The sequence below is a fragment of the Hypanus sabinus genome, chromosome 19 (assembly GCF_030144855.1).
Source record: "Hypanus sabinus isolate sHypSab1 chromosome 19, sHypSab1.hap1, whole genome shotgun sequence".
Taxonomy (NCBI): Eukaryota; Metazoa; Chordata; class Chondrichthyes; order Myliobatiformes; family Dasyatidae; genus Hypanus; species Hypanus sabinus.
In genome coordinates, this window is record NC_082724.1 from 26555577 (window position 1) to 26575301 (window position 19725).

Here is a 19725-nt window from a genome sequence, read left to right on the forward strand (position 1 = left end):
CACATTTCTCAAAGGCAGGTAGTGTGCTAACCACAAAACGGTGAAATTGAAAGATAGACTTTCACGATTCATTAAAATATCCATTGTTGTTAGGTGGCAATCAGCATTAATGTTTTATTACTTTTTTTTGCAAAATCTTTTCATGTTTTAGCAGTTGACGGCTGACTTCGCAAAGTAAAACATTTCTATTGCTTAAGTTTCTGCAAAATGGCCCAGCCTTCACTAAATAACTTGCCCCACAAATTCACATTGCTGGAAACCATTACAACGTGTCCAAAGATTATTTTCTCAGCTTCTGCACTTCATCTGATATTTGCATAAAAATGGTTGGAATCATGCTGTTTTACATTTCCATGAGTGCATTAGCCGAAAATTAATCCTTTAAACAAATCTATGTTCCTTCATCTGTTAATGTTAGCTTCTAAAGTACAAAGAGTAACTTCTTTGTTGTCAAATTATCTCTTCAGAAGACAGAGAAGGAGAAGAAGTAATATATCTGAACTGGATAACTGCTATCTTTAAAATAACGATTGTTATGATGTCATGTTGCTCCTGACAATGTAGCAGCAGCAAGTAATTGCTTTCTTGGAAATCTGTGGTTGTGCTTGTTGAACAAACTTCGGTACATTGTGCGTTCTTACGTTTTTTAATTAGTTTGCCCTAATGAGCAAGCACTGCTTCTTGTAAGTAAATTGCCTTCTTTTGGCTAGTCAACATTAATGAATGTAAAGAGGTGCAGTCAGGAGGACAGAGAAAACAAATTGACTTCTGATACCAGCAGCCTAAATCCACCCAGCACGTTGCCATACTTCAAATAAGAGCATTATTGCTCTTTTGCAACATTGCACTTTTGGACAATTATCTAATTAAAAGGGACTATTTAATTTTTTATTTGCTCTCCATCAGAAAGCAGATTGCACTCATTTAAATCATGCTAACAGCTCTAAAATAGAAGTTAGCATAAAATTATTAATAGAACATAGAACATGACACAGCAGTCAGGTCCTTTGGCCCATGATGTTGTGCCAACCTTTTAACCTACTCAATGCTTCCTTTTTACATAGCCTTCCATTTTTCTATCATCCACATGCCTATCTGAGAGTTCCTTAAGTGTATCTGCCTCCATCACCACCATCCCTCTGAAATACTCATGACCTGACACGCTCCGTGTAAACCTACCTCTGACATTCCCCCCCTCCCTATGTTTTCCTGCAATCACCTTAAAATTGTGTCCTCTCGTATTAGCCACTTCCACCCTGGGAAAATATCTCTGAATCTGCATTGGATCTATCCATCATCTCTCGATCATGTAAAATAAAATTTTACCTGGCTCCCACAGTCTCAGCCTTGCTGGGTTCATTCTCCACTTCCCTTTTAATAAATAAGGCAGGAACATGGAGCTGAACTGAACATCAGCCAGGCTTCAACAAAATGTGCAATAGCCTCCAAGATCCAAATCATCTATACCTATCCTATAATACCTTTTATCTTATATGATCTGTATTCTTTGGCACAAGAAGAACATGGAGAATCACAAAAGAGTCCCACCATGATCCAGCGAATTGTAGCTAAAAATATAATGGTTTTCTATAACTTAATTTGAAAAATATTACTTATTTTTATTAAGGAGAATTTAACAATTTTAAATAGAACTACCGGTAGTTATCTATTTCACTCAGTGCAAATTTAAATTTAGAAGCCTAGAAACTCTTACTCTCAAACATGTCAGTGATTATCACACAAAACAAAGAATTGTAAAGAAAATTGAAATAAAAAATATTGGAAAGCAAATTTTAGCAGGCACATAATTGAATACTGATTCACTACTGCCTTTTATGCTGGCATTGAAAGCATTGTTCACAATATGGCTTAGCTGAAATAACTTTACCTCAGAAAGGCAATCCTGGTGGCAGCCGAGAATGTATAAAATCTTTTAAAACATCTGACTAATCATTTCAATGCAGCAAATTCACAGTCTTCCCAAAGCAACACCTGGCTGTGTTTTGAATGAATTCTGTGCTCTTTGCACAGGATGCTGGATTAGCCTCTAACTAACCTGATGAATTGCATTTTATGATGAACTAGTTCTCTGTTCATGTACCAATTTCTGCATCCCAGTTAGCATAAAAAATACAGTTGGTTGCCTTAGAACATTAACATCACATTCAAAATTCAAAATCTACATCAATAATGAAGTTCTGAATAGGATACATCACTTAAGCTATCACAAATTCCTGTGAGTGCAGAACCTTTCATGGTCCCAGAACACATCCTCCATAGTCAAGAATGCTCAGCAATGCCTCTACTTTCTGAGGAGGTTGAGGAGAGCGGGTCTAGACACACCGAAACTCACCAGCTTCTGTAGAAGCTCTGTGAGGAGAATCCTAACAAGCTGCATCCCCTTGTGCAATGGTAGCTGTACTGTGGTGGATATGAGGGCTCTACAATGGGTGGTTAAAACTGTCCAATGCATCACCGGCACCACCCTACCCACCACCAAAGGCATATATACAGAACAATGCCAGAAAAAGATCCCCAATATCATGAATGATCACATTTATTCTGCCTAAGGACTATTTCTTCCATCAGGAAAGAGGCTACGCAGCATCACGCCAGGACCAATAGACTTGAAACAGTTACTTCCTCCAAGCCATTAGGCTGATTAACACCTCGGTCTATTAACTCTCTCCACCACCACTGCAGACACTATGCTAACCTTCCTTCGGTGCAATAACAACTTACTCAATTTGTTGATGTGAAAACTTGGGGGATGACCTGTTTTCAATGAATTCTTAAGAATAAATACTCCCTTTCTCTGTGAGGTCCAACAGTATGGTAGATTTTCAACAGGCCAAATCAAAATGAAGATAAAAGAGCATTCAAGACAAGTCAGGGAAATGATAGTAGAGAAGCACAAATCTGGGAGAGACCATTTCAAAAGCATTGAACATACCTCAGAACTGAGTGCAGTGCTTCATGAAAAAGTGGAAAAGATATGAAACCACAGCCACACTTCCTAGGTCAGTCTAGCTCCCTGAACTTATACACCAGAGAAGAATGGTACTTGTAAGAAAGGCTACTGTGACACCAACAGTTACTCTGAGTGAGATGGAGTAATCAGTGACACCAATAGGAGATGAAGTTCATGGCTCCACAATCTCCAAGGCCTTGCATAAAAAGGGTATTTATGGAAGATTGGCAAGGAAGAAGCCCTGTCCTTAAAAAACCGTATCCTTGCCTGTAAAGACTTTGTGAAGTATCACTTAGAAGACACTGTAAAAACATGGAAGAAGGTCTTGTGTGATGGATGAGACTAACATGGAACACTTGAGCCTCAATAGATGTGATATAAATCAAATACTGCACATCAGCCAGGTATCAGCACCCCGACTGTAAAGTATGGTGGAGGTAGCATCAGGCTATGAGGTTACTCTTCAGCAGCAGTGACTAGAAATATGGTCAGGATTAATGGGAATCTTGCAGCAGGATGACTCAAAACAGACTGCCAGAACAACCATGGAGTGGCTTCAAATGTAGAAAATTGATGTCCTTGAGTGGCCAAGTCAGAGTCCTGACCTTAACCCAATCAAACATCTTTGGCAAGACCTCAAGACTGCTGTCCACTGCCGCTCCCCAACTAACCTGGCAGAACTTGAGCAACTTTGCATGGAGGAAGGGGAAAATCTTGCTCTATCAAGTTGTGGAAAGCTAATTAGAGACTTATCCAAAAAGACTACTGGCTGTAACACCAGTGAGAGGTGATTCAACTAAATACTGAGGAAAGGGAGATGAATACATTTGAACTGCTAACACTTCAGTCTTCTAATTTTATGTTTTTCACATTTTACAATTTTCCCTGTTTTGGGGCTCTACAGTGATGAAAGGAGCATATGATTCACAAAAACAAAATCTCAGTTAAAATTGATCAAAAATATTGGTTGTAATACTCATTTATGTGAACAAAGGATTGGGGGCTGAATACTTTTACAAGGCATTGTATCTGAAGCCAATAGCTGCAATTAGACATCTAGACATGCTGATTTCATAGTCAGACTTTGAAGTCAAAATTCTCACCGTTTCACCTTGCACAACACGACTTTAGACTAATGAGAGTATATCTGATTCAGATCTGGAACCCTTACTGGTACTATAAGGATAGCCCTTCCAACTTATACAAAAAAAGGAAGGGGTTGTGAAATTGCAAAACCCTTGATACTTGCTTTCAACCCATTTTAATGGCGCCTAAATGTTTGGTCCCCTATAGGCTGAATTTGATTTACAACTACTTATAGTGCCCTTTCTCTGTTTACAGAGGTTTCCCTCTGCATCAGTGAGATGTCCAGTTCAGCACATCATTTCCACAGGCAGCAGACTACCCTTGGAACTTAATGCCAGCCTTTGATTGGAGTGAAAGCTTGGAAGCCAAAGTTGTACTGTCAAAGATTTTCTAAATTTCTGATACTCCAAGACTATTATGATTACTGGAAATAACTAAAAATATGAATATTAGTTAAATAAATAAAAACATAAAATTAAAACCAAGCATTTGTGATGCCGTCTCCAAATTCAAAGCCACATTAAAACACTAAAAGTAATGTAAAATGGAAGAACAATTCAACTTACCTTTATCCTTCTTTATCTCAAAACTGAGGAATCCCAGCAAGAGAGGATTTTGACATTGGATTCCATGTGGAGTCCAATGACAGATTTAAGTCCACGTAAGTTCACCTAGGATCAGCTGAACACCAGTGCTTTTCATCAGAACTGCCGGCTATTGCCAACATTATTCAACCCATTATGTATTAACTGGGGGAGTTGTACATATAAGTGCACAGATGTGTCAACCTGCTGGTGAATGGTTTTGATCCTGCCCTTCTTAACCATCCATCAACTTTCTCTTTTTATTCAACTCTGTGCTGTCTGCCAATGGAAGCTAATAGAATTCTATTTATAGGAGCTCATTGAATCCTCTAATGCTGGTTTACCAAATTCAGCTAATGCAAGACAGAAGATGGACTGCCTCTGGTACCAATACTTCAAGTCATTAAATAAAATCATGAGCTTGTGATAAATTATTCATTGTTTTCAGTCTATGGATCAGACACCTGAAAATTAATTGTAACATTTGAGAATTAAATACCACAAGGAGCTCCTTCATTCTAAAGTATATTATTTGAAATTTTCAGTTTATTACTGAATTTTTAATACCTTTTTAAATGTCAAAATTGAACTGCATCAATAGGTTGTAAATTATGAAAATCTCTTTCAAATAGGTCTTTCAGCATATTTAAATGTTTTTGGACTTCCTCTTGAGGAAGGGCTTTATATTTTATTAGATAAAAAAAGTGTTAATTGGCATTATAAGTCTTGGGTGCAATGGCCTTAAATGAAAAAATTGACTACCACAAAGCTGTAAGAAGGTGATTTCACCCATTACCCACAGCTCCTCTTCCTCCCCACACCATTTTATTTTGGCTTCTGATGAAGGTGTTGGCTCAAAATGCCAACTGTTCATTTTCCTCCACAGATGCTGCCTGACCTGCTGAGTTCCTCCTGTGTTTTGTGTGTTGCTCCAGATTTCCAGCATCTGCAGTATCTCCTGTGCCTTAAACCAAATTAAGTCAAAATTAAGTCAAAACAGTGACTGATACTGCCATTAACACCTCAGTTTTTCTTTCATTGGAATGCAATGAACCTGAGAAAATGACTGATTGCAATTATCACATGAACAGGAACTACTTGACCAGGTGCAGCACCACTGAGTAATTCTACATCTTACTGAAAATTATTGAGCCACTCGAATATGACAAGATGAAATGCAGGCTGCTGAAGAAGCATTCAGCTACTTTTTAAGTTTGCCCTCGAGGATGGAGAACAAGACAATAGGCCCGTATACGTAAGAGATTCTGCAGATGCTGGAAATCTTGAGCAACATTCACAAAATGCTGGAAGAATTCAGCATCAATGGAGGGGGATAAACAGTCAGCATTTTGAGCTGAAACCCTTCGTCATGATTGGAAACGAAGGCTTTTACATCCTTTCTTTCCAGTATGTATGTATTGGATACAATTAGTGTGAAATTTTGATCTATAAAACTGAATGAACTGAGTGCCAATTGTTATTCTGTGACTGAATATTGTAATTAAAGATTGCTTCAAGATTTAATAAAATGATTTCTAGTTGAACTTCTGGATGTAGTGTTTCCAACAGTAATTAATTATCACTGAAATAATTCATTTTCTGTGGCATATGCTCTTTGTATACGACACCAGGAACTTACTGCAGTTATGTACAATCTAAAGACGGCACCTTTAATTCATAATGCTTAGAATTAAAGTCAGTTCTTATTAATCAACAGTATTTTTTAAATGTCAAGCTCTAATTTCAACATGGCCCATTTAAACTCCTGAGACAATTAAAATGGGGTCAATCTTGAGTTCTGTCTGGAGACGGTTGGCAGAAGTAAAATTTACAGTGCTGAGAGGCCATTGCCAGATGAGTTAAGGATGAGGTAAGTGCTGGGATAATCAGTGCCAAATGAGATCGGCTGTCCTGACAACTGATGACAAAATTCAGGTTCATCTCTGTTGGGTAACTCAAGGACAAGTAGTTTTCTGGAGTCATTGGGGTCAAGTGACCATATCTGGAAAATGATACAGGAATATAAGGATCCAGTTATGATATCATATTGCCAATTGCCATTTTAAAAGCATGTTCAACGTGGGTCTATTAACAACCTCTCCCCTGCTATCTCTCTCTCTTCCTGTCTTACATCAACCCTTCCTTCTCTCTCCAATCTCTGTTTCACCCTCTTCCTTCTCCCTTTCAAGCCCTCTTACTCTGCCCTTCGTCTTACTAATATAATATAATGCAATATCATATGCAGTAATATAAAACTAATACTAATAACACCTGCTGCAAACTATCCTGATGGCCTTCTAACAGCTCATATGCCAAAGAATTCAATACCATTTATAAATATCTTTGATAATCGGGGATATTGGGAAACAGCTGAAAGGTATTTACATAACTTTAAAATGTACATGGAAATTCAAATGTGATTTTACATGAATTTACATTAATTCAGTAAAGCATGAATAGTAATTAAAGTAAATTAAGGAATGACTTATCTCTGTACCTCTCTCTGCAAATGGATCTTTGATTTCCTCATCGGGAGAGCATAGTTAGTGCAGATTGGAAATAACATCTCATCCTCACTGAGATTCAACACAGGCACTCCTCATGGATGCATGCTTAGCCCACTGCCCTATTCTCCCTACATTGATAGCTGTGTGTCTAGGCACAGTGCAAATGCCATCTATAAATTTGCTGATGATGCCACTGTTACTGGCAGAATCTCAGATGATGATGAGGATACATACAAGTGTGTGATAGATCTGCTGGTTGAGTGGTGTCACAGCAGCCCTTGGATGCAATGTCAGTAACACCATGGAATTCACTGTGGACTTCAGGAAGGAGAAGTCAGGAGAACACACAGCAAACCTCATTGAGGGGTTAGTGGTGGAAAGGGTGAGCAGCTTCAAATTCCTTGGTATCAATCTCTCAGAGGATCTATCCTGCACCTAGCATATTGATGCAATCACAAAGTAGGCACACCAGCAGCTATACTTGTTTAGGAGTTCGAGAAGATCTTGTATGTTATCAAAGACTAGCAAATTACTACAGATATACAATGGAGAGCATTTTGACTAGTTGCATAACCACCTGGTATTGAGGCTCCTTGTGCAGGATCGAAAGAGGCTGCAGAGGTTGTAGACTCAGCCAGCTCCATCATGGGTAGAAGCGTCCCTATCACTGAGGACTCCTTCAAAAGCTGGTGACTCAACAAGGTAGCATCTATCTTTTTGGATCCTCGCCATCTGGGACATGTCTTTTTCTCATTACTGCCATCAAGGAGGAGATACAGGAGCCTGAACACTCAATATTTTAGAAACAGTTTCTTCCCTTGCACCATCAGATCTCTCAATGGTCCACGAACCCATGAACACGACTTCACTATTCGCCTTTGGCGCTTTTTAAAAAATTGCAATTTATGTTTAGGTTATTAGCTGTCTTGCACTGCACGGCTGCCACAAAACCACACGTTTCATATCATATGTCAGTGAAAGTAAACCTGAATCTGATTCCTTTACCTATTTACTGAAGGCTGGTGGCCCATTTTAACAGGTGGGGTTATGTACTCCTGTCGCAGATTGACGGACCAGATACAAAGTGTACCCAACCAGCCAGCAACTCAGCCCTTTGAACCTAGGTGCCCATCCGCATGGTTTCAGCCCATCACCTTTTTCACGACTTAAAGACCCCACCTTTGTTGTTGAATGATTGGATGGGGAGATTAAACATGAGAATGGGAATTACTGCCATTTTTAATCATCAGAATTTGATCAATTCTTGAAAGGAGGGTCATTATACTTTCTGAGTTTCATTGTCTCAGTCAAACTGTTCCTGGACAGAACAGCCATTCTCCACAACCTAAATTTGTTCACATGTATCTGAGTAATCAAAGACAACCATTTTAGATCCATGCCACAGAATCTATGCCTATCATTTTATATTTTATTTCATATCATATTTAACATTTCCTTTGATGAAGATGGTGGCTACTTGGCTTACCGAGTTTATATTACTCTCACAGCAATCCCATTAATTTCATTCCCCCAATCTACTTTTACTCACAGTCCAATCAACACTTTAATTCTCCTACTACACATCTAACTAACCAGGGGTAATTTCCAGTAGCCAATTAATCTACTAACCAGCATGCTTTTGGGATCTGGGAGGAAACAGGAATTGAATTTGAAGTTGTAAAGCAATACTTTTGCAGAGAGATATTGTCCTTTTGAGAAAACATCTGTGATATGTTTGAGAAGGGAGATTGTTGTGGTTCTTTAAAATAGGAATTTGATCCGTTTTTGAAAGGAGGTTATATTGGCAGCTACAGGACTGAAGCATTTGTGTTTCTGAGTTATCATCTGTCTCATTCAAACACACTCAACTGGAACTTGTTTTTTAACCTTATCAGTCTGTTTTCTTCAGCACTGGCCACATAATACTTTTGGCATTGGCCACATAACCCTAGAATCATGATTTCTTACATGATTGTTTTCTGTATCAAAATAAAAATAGACAATCTGATGAAGTTCTGAAGAAGGGTCTCACAGTTGAAACATTAACAATTTCTCTTTCTCTTTCCACGTTTGTAGCCTGATTGCTTCAAGCAGTTTTCTGCTTTTATTTCAAATTCATTGCATTTGTGATATTTTCAATTTTCTTTTTCTTAATTATTTGTTTTCAGCTGCTCTAGATTTAAGACTGTTTTCTCAACTTCTTGTGCGTTCTTACATTTCTCTTTGAGAAGTTAACACTATCAATAGTGGCTTTGGTAGAGGTGCAGAAGTATTTTGTCAATAAGACAAGCATATACAGTGTGTTTATTTGCATACTATCTTTTTTAACTTAATATTACTTAAGTTTATACCTTAATCTTATGTGTACATTCTAATCTTTTTTGGCCTGAACAAATTAAAATTCTGCTTAACAGTTAGCTGGAGCAAATCAAGGATAATGAATTAGTAGACTGAACAAATGTCTTATTTCTTGCTAGGTGATGGAAGAAGTTTTCTGAATTCTTTCTGGATTGAAGTACAGTAATTGAAAGTGGACATCACAAAGGCTTTACAGATAACCTGCTAATCAAAGGTCACTTCCAAACAAGAAGTTATTTGTGGGATGCACTTTAATAAGGCAGAAGAATTAATACAGGCTTATGAGAGAGGATAAAACATAGGAGCAGAATTAGGCCATTCACTCTATTGAGTCTGCTCCACCTTTCCTTCACAGCTGCCTTATTACCCCGCTTAACCACATTCTCCTTCTTAATCCCTGTAACCTTTGACACCCTTACTCATCAGGAACTTATAAGACCACAAGTCATAGGCATCTATGTCTATGGCCTTATAGGTCTTATAGAGAAGTTTGAATCCATTAACTGGAGTAGCCTGAGCTTCTCAGACTGGAATTGGTTATACTTAGTGTAAAATGGCCTAATTCAGCAATAATGTGCAGAAATGTATGCAGTGAGAAAAGTAGTCTTGGGCCTGCGGTGGAAAATGGATGCCAATGAATCAGAGCAAATAGATTCAAAGTATAAAGGTGTAGAATTGATAAAGGAAAAGAATAATAATGAAAATATGTAAAGGTAGAGCAGCAACAAATAAGGAGACTAATGACTGAGAACTCAGGGGAGACCAGGTATTGTAAGGAAGACCCCACATCTGGTGCAGGAAGAAGTATCAGTCATTTGGCCAATCCCTGAATTTGATGTGAGAAAAGTAGTTTTAGTGAATATTGGTCAAAAATGGACAATAGAAATCAAGAATTATGTGGATATTTCCATTTGTTGCATTGATCTGCTGGACTGATGGGAGGAGGGGGTAAAACATGAAGGGAAGAAATTATATTGACTGGACTTGGAATTGGGCATTCTATGCTTAATTATTATATCTTGTTGGAAAACTTTACTCTTGGGTGTGGAGGTTTTGTTATCATTATGAAACAGTTGAACACATTCTTTTACAATGTGAAGTATATAAGGCTGAAAGAAAGCACATGCAGGCTGTACTACTATCACTGGGAGTTGATAATTTTCATTTAAACACTTTACTAAGTTATGGAAATGACTAATTTAATTCACAATATTGCATTTCATTATTTACAATCTATATGGCTTTTTGGGGCAATTTAGTTTTCATTTGATAAAGAACTAGTAGGAACTTTATTTCCCAACTCTCTACACCACACTTCAGTCCAGTTGGTGGTGGTAATATTGGACTTCCACTGCTATTAAATATCAGAAGAAGAAGTTTTGAGTAGTTTGAGTTAATTAGGATTTGTGTGGTCATTCACCCAAGTTAGTTAACCAAGGGAAGGGTCAAAAATCGCCATTTCATAAAATGTTGAATATAATAATCAAAACTGTGTTTTGTTTTCACATTCTTATGTGCTGGTTGTGAAAACTGCTCAATGTAAATGGCTGTCTAGCTATGTGATAATACTACTGTTGCTGGAAACCTCAAATCATCAAGAATTAATGCTCGACATCCAACAACGCCTGAAAAAAGGCAATCCACGTATCAGTTTTCTTAGTTTTAATAAGCACCTCTGTTCAAGGCTAGGTCTAAGAGCCATTGATCTGCCATTTTCAGCATATCTGGGGCCAACTGCATTTAAGTAATAAAAATAAGAAATGCAATCATTACCACTTTTTTCATATAATCATCCAAGATTTGTTCTTATTTCCAGGAACTTGCTTTGAACTGTCACCAGCTTTGAGATTTTGAATGTGGAATTCCCGAATTTGCAAGCTGTTCTTAATCAGTGATTTTCCATCTGAGCTCTGTTGTTAGAATCTTTGTGAAATCTGGTGATAGAGTGTGAGCACTCCAATTCTCTAGTGCAAAACCATCTGAATGGAGAGTTATAGCTGTGAAGGACTGGAATAAATATGTGAGTTGAAGTTTTTTTCTAATACTTTTAACTGTTTACAAGTGTTCAATGGTTTACCTGGTTTTGTTTCTCTTTAATCCTAATTAAAATGTTCAATTGAATTCTAATAACATATTTTAATGTTTCTGAATGTCAGTGACTTTCTGACCCACTCAAAAGTTTTAATATGTATGGACGTTACTGTGTTGTACCACTCGTGACCTCACCATTTTGGATCTGTCTAATTTTGGGCAGCAACATGTCATCAACAAATTTAGAAACATTAAATCCAATGTCAGGACATATGTCAGTGGTGAGTATGGATAGTTAACCACCAGATTTCTCCCTTGAATTTGTGCATAACCAACTTCTGACATATCTGTTTTTACAGGTAACACTGTAGCTCTATAAAACTATAGTTAGACCACACTTGGATTATTGTGTTCAGTTCTGGTTGCCTCATTACAGGAAGGATGTGGAAGCTTTACAGAGGGTTCAGAGAAGTCACTCCCTGGATTAGAGCGTGTGTCTTATGAGGAAAGATTGAGCAAGCTACGGTTTTAGATGAAAGGTGACTTGACAGAGATGTATAAGATGATAAGAGTCAGGCAGCACCTTTTTCCCAAGGTACCAATGGCTAATATGAGGGGGGATAATTTTAAGGTGATTGGAGGAAATATAGGGGTCAAAAGTAGGTTTTTAAACAAGGAGTGGCAAGTGAAGAGAAAACACTGCTAGGGGTGATAGTAGAGGCAAATATATTAAGGGCAATTAAGAGACTCTTGGATAGATACATGGATTAAATAAAAAATGGAGGGCTATGTGGGTGTGAAGAGTTAGATTAATCATGGAGTGGGTCAAAAGGTTGGCACCACATTGTTGACTGAGGGTCTGCACTGTACAGTACTGTACCATGTTCAATGTACTAATTCAATGATGAAAATACACTAGAAATTGTCAAAAATCTTGAACTCCAAAAATTACACATCAGTATGTATTTGCGTTTAGCCCTCTTGTAATGATAGTGATAGAATATTGAGGAAAGCTGTAATATAAATCATAATAAGTTGATGTCCTATCACATTCCCATTATAGCTAGTCTGTTGCAGTAATTGACTGTAATTCATAAATTGATTGATGTTCCTTTTTCACAACTCTCTATGTATCCTCAGTGAGGTCAGTAACTCATATTAAAGCAACTGTGAGGCTCCATCCATTCTTCTCCGTTACTAATCATACCAGTCAATATACTGTACAGAACTGCAGTATAATCTATACTGGATAATCTATTCATCCCAAATAATTTTACTTCAATTTAATTTGAATCTTCATCAATTTCAAGTTTTGAGGTATTGCATCAAATAAATATCAAACTGAAATGCTGTAAAAAATATCTTTTCTAATGCCTATCCTCCTTCCATGCTAACTGTGTGAAAATTAATCAGTCGTGCTCACCTGGAGTTATCAGATCTATCTGACTGCATGGTGTAATATATGAGATCAGACACAGACACCCTGCCTATATTTCATTTTATGACAGATTAGTAACCCTTCCGACCCACTTTGAAATCACCTTCTAATTTGCCCTTATCAACGTTTGCTAAAATATTTACATTAACTGAAACACAGCAGCATAAACCGCATGGCAGCAAAACAACAGAAAACAGGTATGGAGGGTTTCTTGCCATGAGAAGGAGGCAGACTTTAACAATCTCATTGCCGCGGTCTAATTGTATGTCTATATAAACTGACAGATTAAATTGCACTCTTGAGTCTAATTCTTAGCTTCAGCACCATTTTACCTTGAGAACTTGGTTTCTGACTCTGCATTCTAATGGTCCGAGCTGCCAAGAAGGGCAATCTTAATGATTAAAATAACCATTAACAAAACGGTTTTGTAATTAGCTTTATACTTTATAGTCCCTGTGTGCACATGATCGATGGGACGATTATTCATTAACAAACTATTTAACAAGCCTGAACATGATTAAAAAGGTCCTTATCTGGTAAAGTCTTCTTAAAGTCACATAGTAATGAATCTTTGCCCAATAATATATTTTTTTTCAGTTAACCTTCAAGCATCTTGTCAGAAGAACTCTATACAGTTGAAAGTGTTGATTTAATAGAGTGTGGGTTACAAGTCCAGCACTACTTCTCCCTTCCATAAATCATTCACTGGCAAAGAGGGCAGTTATGCAATTTGCTCTCAGGCTTTACTATTGCCAGTCAGAAAAAACAGGACTTCTCCCTGACCTGGAAATGTATTTTACTTGCAGGAATGTAATTGTATATTTGTCTGTAACAAAATGGAACCTGTATTGCACCAGAGTGCTTTGCTAATAATATTCATGCAACATTATGCCGATGAAACTGGAGTCCTTGACAAACTGCAGACTGGCAGATGCATTACTGGAAGAATGCGAAGTACACTGATTAAGCAGCTGAACAAAATACACGTTGGCCTTGGAGTGAGGTGAGGTAGCCGTACTTTTGTATAAAGGAGTGACTATGCTCTATGTTTTTCTGAAGCTATCACTAGCTCTTGCACAGTGATGGGCTTCCCTTGCTGCAAGTAAAATAAGTGCACTTATGATTGGATCAGTACTTGGAGCTATGATGTGGTGGCCATTACAGAGACTTGGATGGCTCAGGGACAGGAATGGTTACTTCAAGTGTCGGGTTTTAGATGTTTCAGAAAAGACAGGGAGGAAGACAAAAGAGGTGGGGGTGTGGCACTGTTGATCAGAGATAGTGTCACGGCTGCAGAAAAGGTGGACATCATGGAGGGATTGTCTACAGAGTTTCTGTGGGTGGAGGTTAGGAATAGGAAGGGGTCAATAACTTTACTGGGTGTTTTTTATAGGCCGCCCATTAGTAACTGGGATATTGAGGAGCAGATAGGGAAACAGACCCTGGAAAGGTGTAATAACAATAGAGTTGTTGTGATGGGAGATTTTAATTTCCCAAATATCGATTGGTATCTCCCTAGAGCGAGGGGTTTAGATGGGGTGGAGTTTGTTAGGTGTGTTCAGGAAGGTTTCTTGACACAGTATGTAGATAAGCCTACAAGAGGAGAGACTGTACTTGACTTGGTATTGGGAAATAAACCTGATCAGGTTTTAGATCTCACAGTGGGAGAACATTTTGGAGATCGTGATCAGAGCTCTATCTCCGTTATAATAGCATTGGAGAGAGATAGGAACAGACAAGTTAGAAAAGCATTTAATTGGAATAAGGGGAATTATGAGGCTATCAGGCAGGAAATTGGAAGCTTAAATGGGGAATAGATGTTCTCATGGAAAAGTACGGAAGAAATGTAGCAAATGTTCAGGGGATATTTGTGTGGAGTTCTCCATAGGTACGTTCCAATGAGACAGGAAAGTTATGTTAGGGTACAGGAACCATGATGTACAAAGGCTGTAATAAATCTAGTCAAGAAGAAAAGAAAAGCTTACAAAAGATTCAGAGAGTTAGGTAATGTTAGGGATTTAGAAGATTATAAGGCTAACAGGAAGGAGCTTATAAGGGAAATTAGAAGAGCCAGAAGGGGCCATGAGAAGGCCTTGGTGGGCAGGATTAAGGAAAGCCCTAAGGCATTCTACAAGTATGTTAAGAGCAAGAGGATAAGACATGAAAGAATAGGACCTATCAAGTGTGAGAGTGGGAAAGTGTGTATGGAACCGTTAAAATAGCAGGGATACTTAATGAATACTTTACTTCAGTATTCACTGTGGAAAAGGATCTTGGTGATTGTAGTACTGACTTGCAGCAGATTGAAAAACTTGAGCATGTAGATATTAAGAAAGAGGATGTCCTGGAGCTTTTGGAAAGCATCAAGTTGGAGAAGTCGCCGGGACCGGATGAGATGCACCCCAGGCTACTGTGGGTTGCGAGGGAGGAGATTACTGAGCCTCTGGCGATGATCTTTAAATCATCAGTGGGGACAGGAGGGATTCTGGAGGATTGGAGGGTTGCAGATGTTGTTCCTTTATTCAAGAAAGGGAGTAGAGATAGCCCAGGAAATTATAGACCAGTGAGTCTTTGTTACACAGAGTGACTTGGGGGGGGGGGGGCGACCCAAGTGCAGGACACAGGCACGGAGACTTGACACTGAGATTGATTTGGGCATGACTTGGAATGGGACTTGACTCAGACTCAGGACTTGACTCGGACTGGAAGACAGAGCCTGGACTGGAAACGAAGCCTTGACAGGATACAACACTCGGAGCCTTGGACTGGACTGGGACTTGGAGCCAACGAAACAAAATGACAGACTATTCAAATCCCAGCATGGAGCAGCGGCAAAAATGGTCAGACCCACTCAGCTAGAAACAAGGCGACAAAAACAAACAATGACAGACCACTTGCATCCCGGCTCAGAGCAGCAACAAAATGGCCGGATCCGCACAGTTGGACATGAGACGATTAAAACAAACAACAACAGACAAAACGTATTTTGACACAGAGAAGCCCATGAAGACAGTCCCGTATTTGCAGCGGCTCAGAGTGGCGACAATGGGCCAGAAAATCTCAGCCAAACATGAAAATGACAGAATTCACATCCTAGCTCGGTGTAGCGGCAAAACGGCCGGCAACTCAGCTGGATACAAAAATGACTGAATTCACTAGGCAGCCATGAAGCAACTAAGAGTTCACGATTCTTGGCTGCTCTGGGATGGGCATAGCCACACAGGTTACAGTGACGAACCAGCGCCGAGTAGCTGTAAGCCAAGGTTTTTATCCTGCCTGTTTGAATGAGGGTCAGGTGCCTTAATCATGGCGCCCAATGGAACATGGGGAAAAGGAAATAACCGGAATGAGGAGTCCACGGACTGGACCGTGACAGTTTTAATTCAGTGGTTGGTAAGTTGATGGAGAAGATCCTGAGAGGCAGGATTTATGAACATTTGGAGAGGCATAATATGATTAGGAATAGTCAGCATGGCTTTGACAGAGGCAGGTCGTGCCCTACGAGCCTGATTGAATCTTTTGAGGATGTGACTAAACACATTGATGAAAGTAGAGCAGTAGATGTAGTGTATATGGATTTCAGCAAGGCATTTGACAAGGTACCCCGTGCAAGGCTTATTGAGAAAGTAAGGAGGCATGGGATCCAAGGGGACATTGCTTTGTGGATCCAGAACTGGCTTGCCCACAGAAGACAAAGAGTGGTTGTAGACGGGTCATATTCTGCATGGAGGTCGTGACCAGTGGTGTACCTCAGGGATCTGTTCTGGGACACTTACTCTTTGTGATTTTTATAAATGACCTGGATGAGGAAGTGGAGGGATGCGTTAGTAAGTTTGCTGATGACACAAAGGTTGGAGGTGTTGTGGATAGTGTGGAGGGCTGTCAGAGGTTACAGCAGGACATTGATAGGATGCAAAACTGGGCTGAGAAGTGGCAGTTGGAGTTCAACCCAGATAAGTGTAAAGTGATTCATTTTGGTAGGTCAAATATGATGGCAAAATATAGTATTAATGGTAAAACTCCTGGCAGTGTGGAGGATCAGAGGGATCTTGAGGTCCAAGTCCATAGGACGCTCAAAGCAGCTGCGCAGGTTGACTCTGTGGTTAAGAAGGCATATGGTGTATTGGCCTTCGTGGACTTGAATTTAGGAGCTGAGATGTAATATTTCAGCTATATAGGACCCTGGTCAGACCCCATTTGGAGTACTGTGCTCAGTTCTGGTCACCTCACTACAGGAAGAATGTGGAAGCCATAGAAAGGGTGCAGAGGTGACTTACAAGGATGTTGCCTGGATTGGGAAGCATGCCTTATGAAAACAGATTGAGTGAACTCGACCTTTTCTCCTTGAAGCGACGCAGGATGAGAGGTGACCTGATAGATGTGTATAAGATGATGAGAGGCACTGATTGTGTGGGTAGTCAGAGGCTGAAATGGTTGCCATAATAAGACACAGGCTTAAGGTGCTGGGGAGTAGGTACAGAGGAGATGTCAGGGGTAAGTTTTTTACTCAGAGAGTGGTGAGTGCATGGAATGGGTTGCTGGCAACGGTGGTGGAGGCAGATATGATAGGGTCTTTTAAGAGACTTAAAAATAGAGGGCTACTGGGAAGTCTAGTAACTTCTAAGGTAGGGACATGTTCGGCACAACTTTGTGGGCCGAAGGGCCTGTATTGTGCTGTAGGTTTTTTTTATGCTTCTATCCTCTCTTGAGTTAATTGGTGTTTGTCATAAGACACACTGAAAAGGTACATGACAGAACTTGGAGCTTCCACTGAGATCGCATGTTTCAATGCAGGAGTATACCAAGATGGATTCTGGTGACTGCCTGCTCGTGGGGAAACTGCAGTGGAAGAGTGAACACCAAAAAGTAAATTTGCTCTGCGTGGCCTTTCCAGACAAGTAACAAATACTGGGTTCTGCCCCACACCTGTCCAATACACTGCGATCTGTGCTACTGTCTAATAACTGGATCAGTGTCTCTCTCTCCGTGATTCCGATGCTTTCTGCACCATGACTAGAAGCATATGGGTATCGACGATAAGATTTGACTGGTAAGTGTGTTAGTGACATCTGAATTCTGGCATCAGGGACATGCCAAATTTGAATGATAAGAGTGTCAGGAACACCTAAAATCTGCTGTCAGGAATGTACCTGTAAAAAGAATAAGTAAGAGTGGGATTTGTGGAAAATGAGCTCATAAGTTTAACAGAGAGAGAATCTGCAGATGCTGGAAATCTAAGCAACATACACTAAATGCTGAAGAAACAGCAGGCCAGGCAGCATCTATGGAAATTGCACATCGGGAGGGCCTTGGCCCAAAATGTAGACTGTTTACTCTTTTGCATAGATGTTGCTTGACCTGCTGAGTTCCTTCTGCATTTTGTTTGTGTTGCTCATAAAGTTTAATGCCTACAGGATGCTGTGGTAAACAAAATAAAAAGAAAATACGATGAGTCAGTTGGGGAAGAGAGACAAAATAATTGGTAATAATGGGATGAGCAGAGTCCTTCCCTGTCCCAAATAAGGGAACACCAGCAAGGTATATGTTTAATAATATGGGAAGGAATCGGTGTAAGAATTGCCGAAATGGGTTAAATGGAGAATGAAAACCATTTCCAGCAGATAGAGGAGCCACCAATTCTAAGATGAAAGAGGCCAACCGTATACCAAGGTCTGGTAAAGGCAATATTGTGTAACCAGAATTGGGGGACAATTGATTAATGTCCCAAATTCAGACTTGGTGGAGTTTAACAGAGAAGACCAGAAGTTGTATCATACCATTTTACGTAAGCTTATGTGGAAGAGATTTGTTGTGTAAAATGCGAGCTACTGTTACTTATACTCCTAAGGGACTTAAGCCATTGTGGACTATATTATTCATTCGTAGTCAACCTATTGTGTACAAGTGGCAGTTGTTGACTACCCACCTATCAAGGACTTTGCAACATCTTTACAAGAGTGCCTTCAAAGCCTTTGGAGATTGCTCTAGGTTCTGTTGGAACTCCATCTCAGTAAGTGGCACTGTTACCTTCACTGTATGACTTCTTATAACTCAGCTGGAAATGCCCATTTTATGCATCAGGAATTGTACCCCAATATCAGTAAGGAAATTGTTCTATCTACTTCTGAAATGTATGTGTGATTCCAGTATTGGGGTGGCAACACAACTTCCCCATGAGGTTCAGTGGACAATACAAGATCAGAACAGGGAACGGCACCTAACTCCAGCACTTTCCAGAGGTAAGGTGGCAGCGGACCTTGGACCAAAGTTCAAGGGGCTGCAAGGACTGCTACAACAGCAGGTCCTGGAAATAACAGGATGGAGTCTGCGGTGATTGGAAGAAGATAAAGGCTTTCTTTCATTACTCGCTAGTACATTAGGAGCAGAGGCTATCTGTGAACAGAAGTTGTAGGAGGGTTGCTTTTCAGTAGTGATGTGGAACCTTCATTCTCCAAAGTCCCCTGCAACTCTAGACTCTCAAGCCAAATGAAACAGGTAAGATGTTCACAGCTGAGCTGCATAAGATGACCATAAACCCGAATGCTTCCCTGTCATGCTGGCATAGTACCCTCTTTCTCCGGAAACTGAAGAGAGGATTGATTGATCCTATAAATCACACATGGTTTACTGCATCAAGTTTGTGAACAATGTATGATACATATTGTACAAAATCCATGGAAATCGAAGGGGATGGATAAAAATGGAATTTTAGATTGGGCATCGAAATGGCATCGTTATTTTATATACATA

At 39.5% G+C, this 19725-nt stretch overlaps 1 protein-coding gene across 4 annotated transcripts in view; it reads right to left on the reverse strand.

Moving 5' to 3' along the window:
* fhit (fragile histidine triad diadenosine triphosphatase) overlaps window positions 1-19725 on the reverse strand; it is a 942594-nt gene that overhangs the window by 233186 nt on the left and 689683 nt on the right. The window lies entirely within an intron of this gene.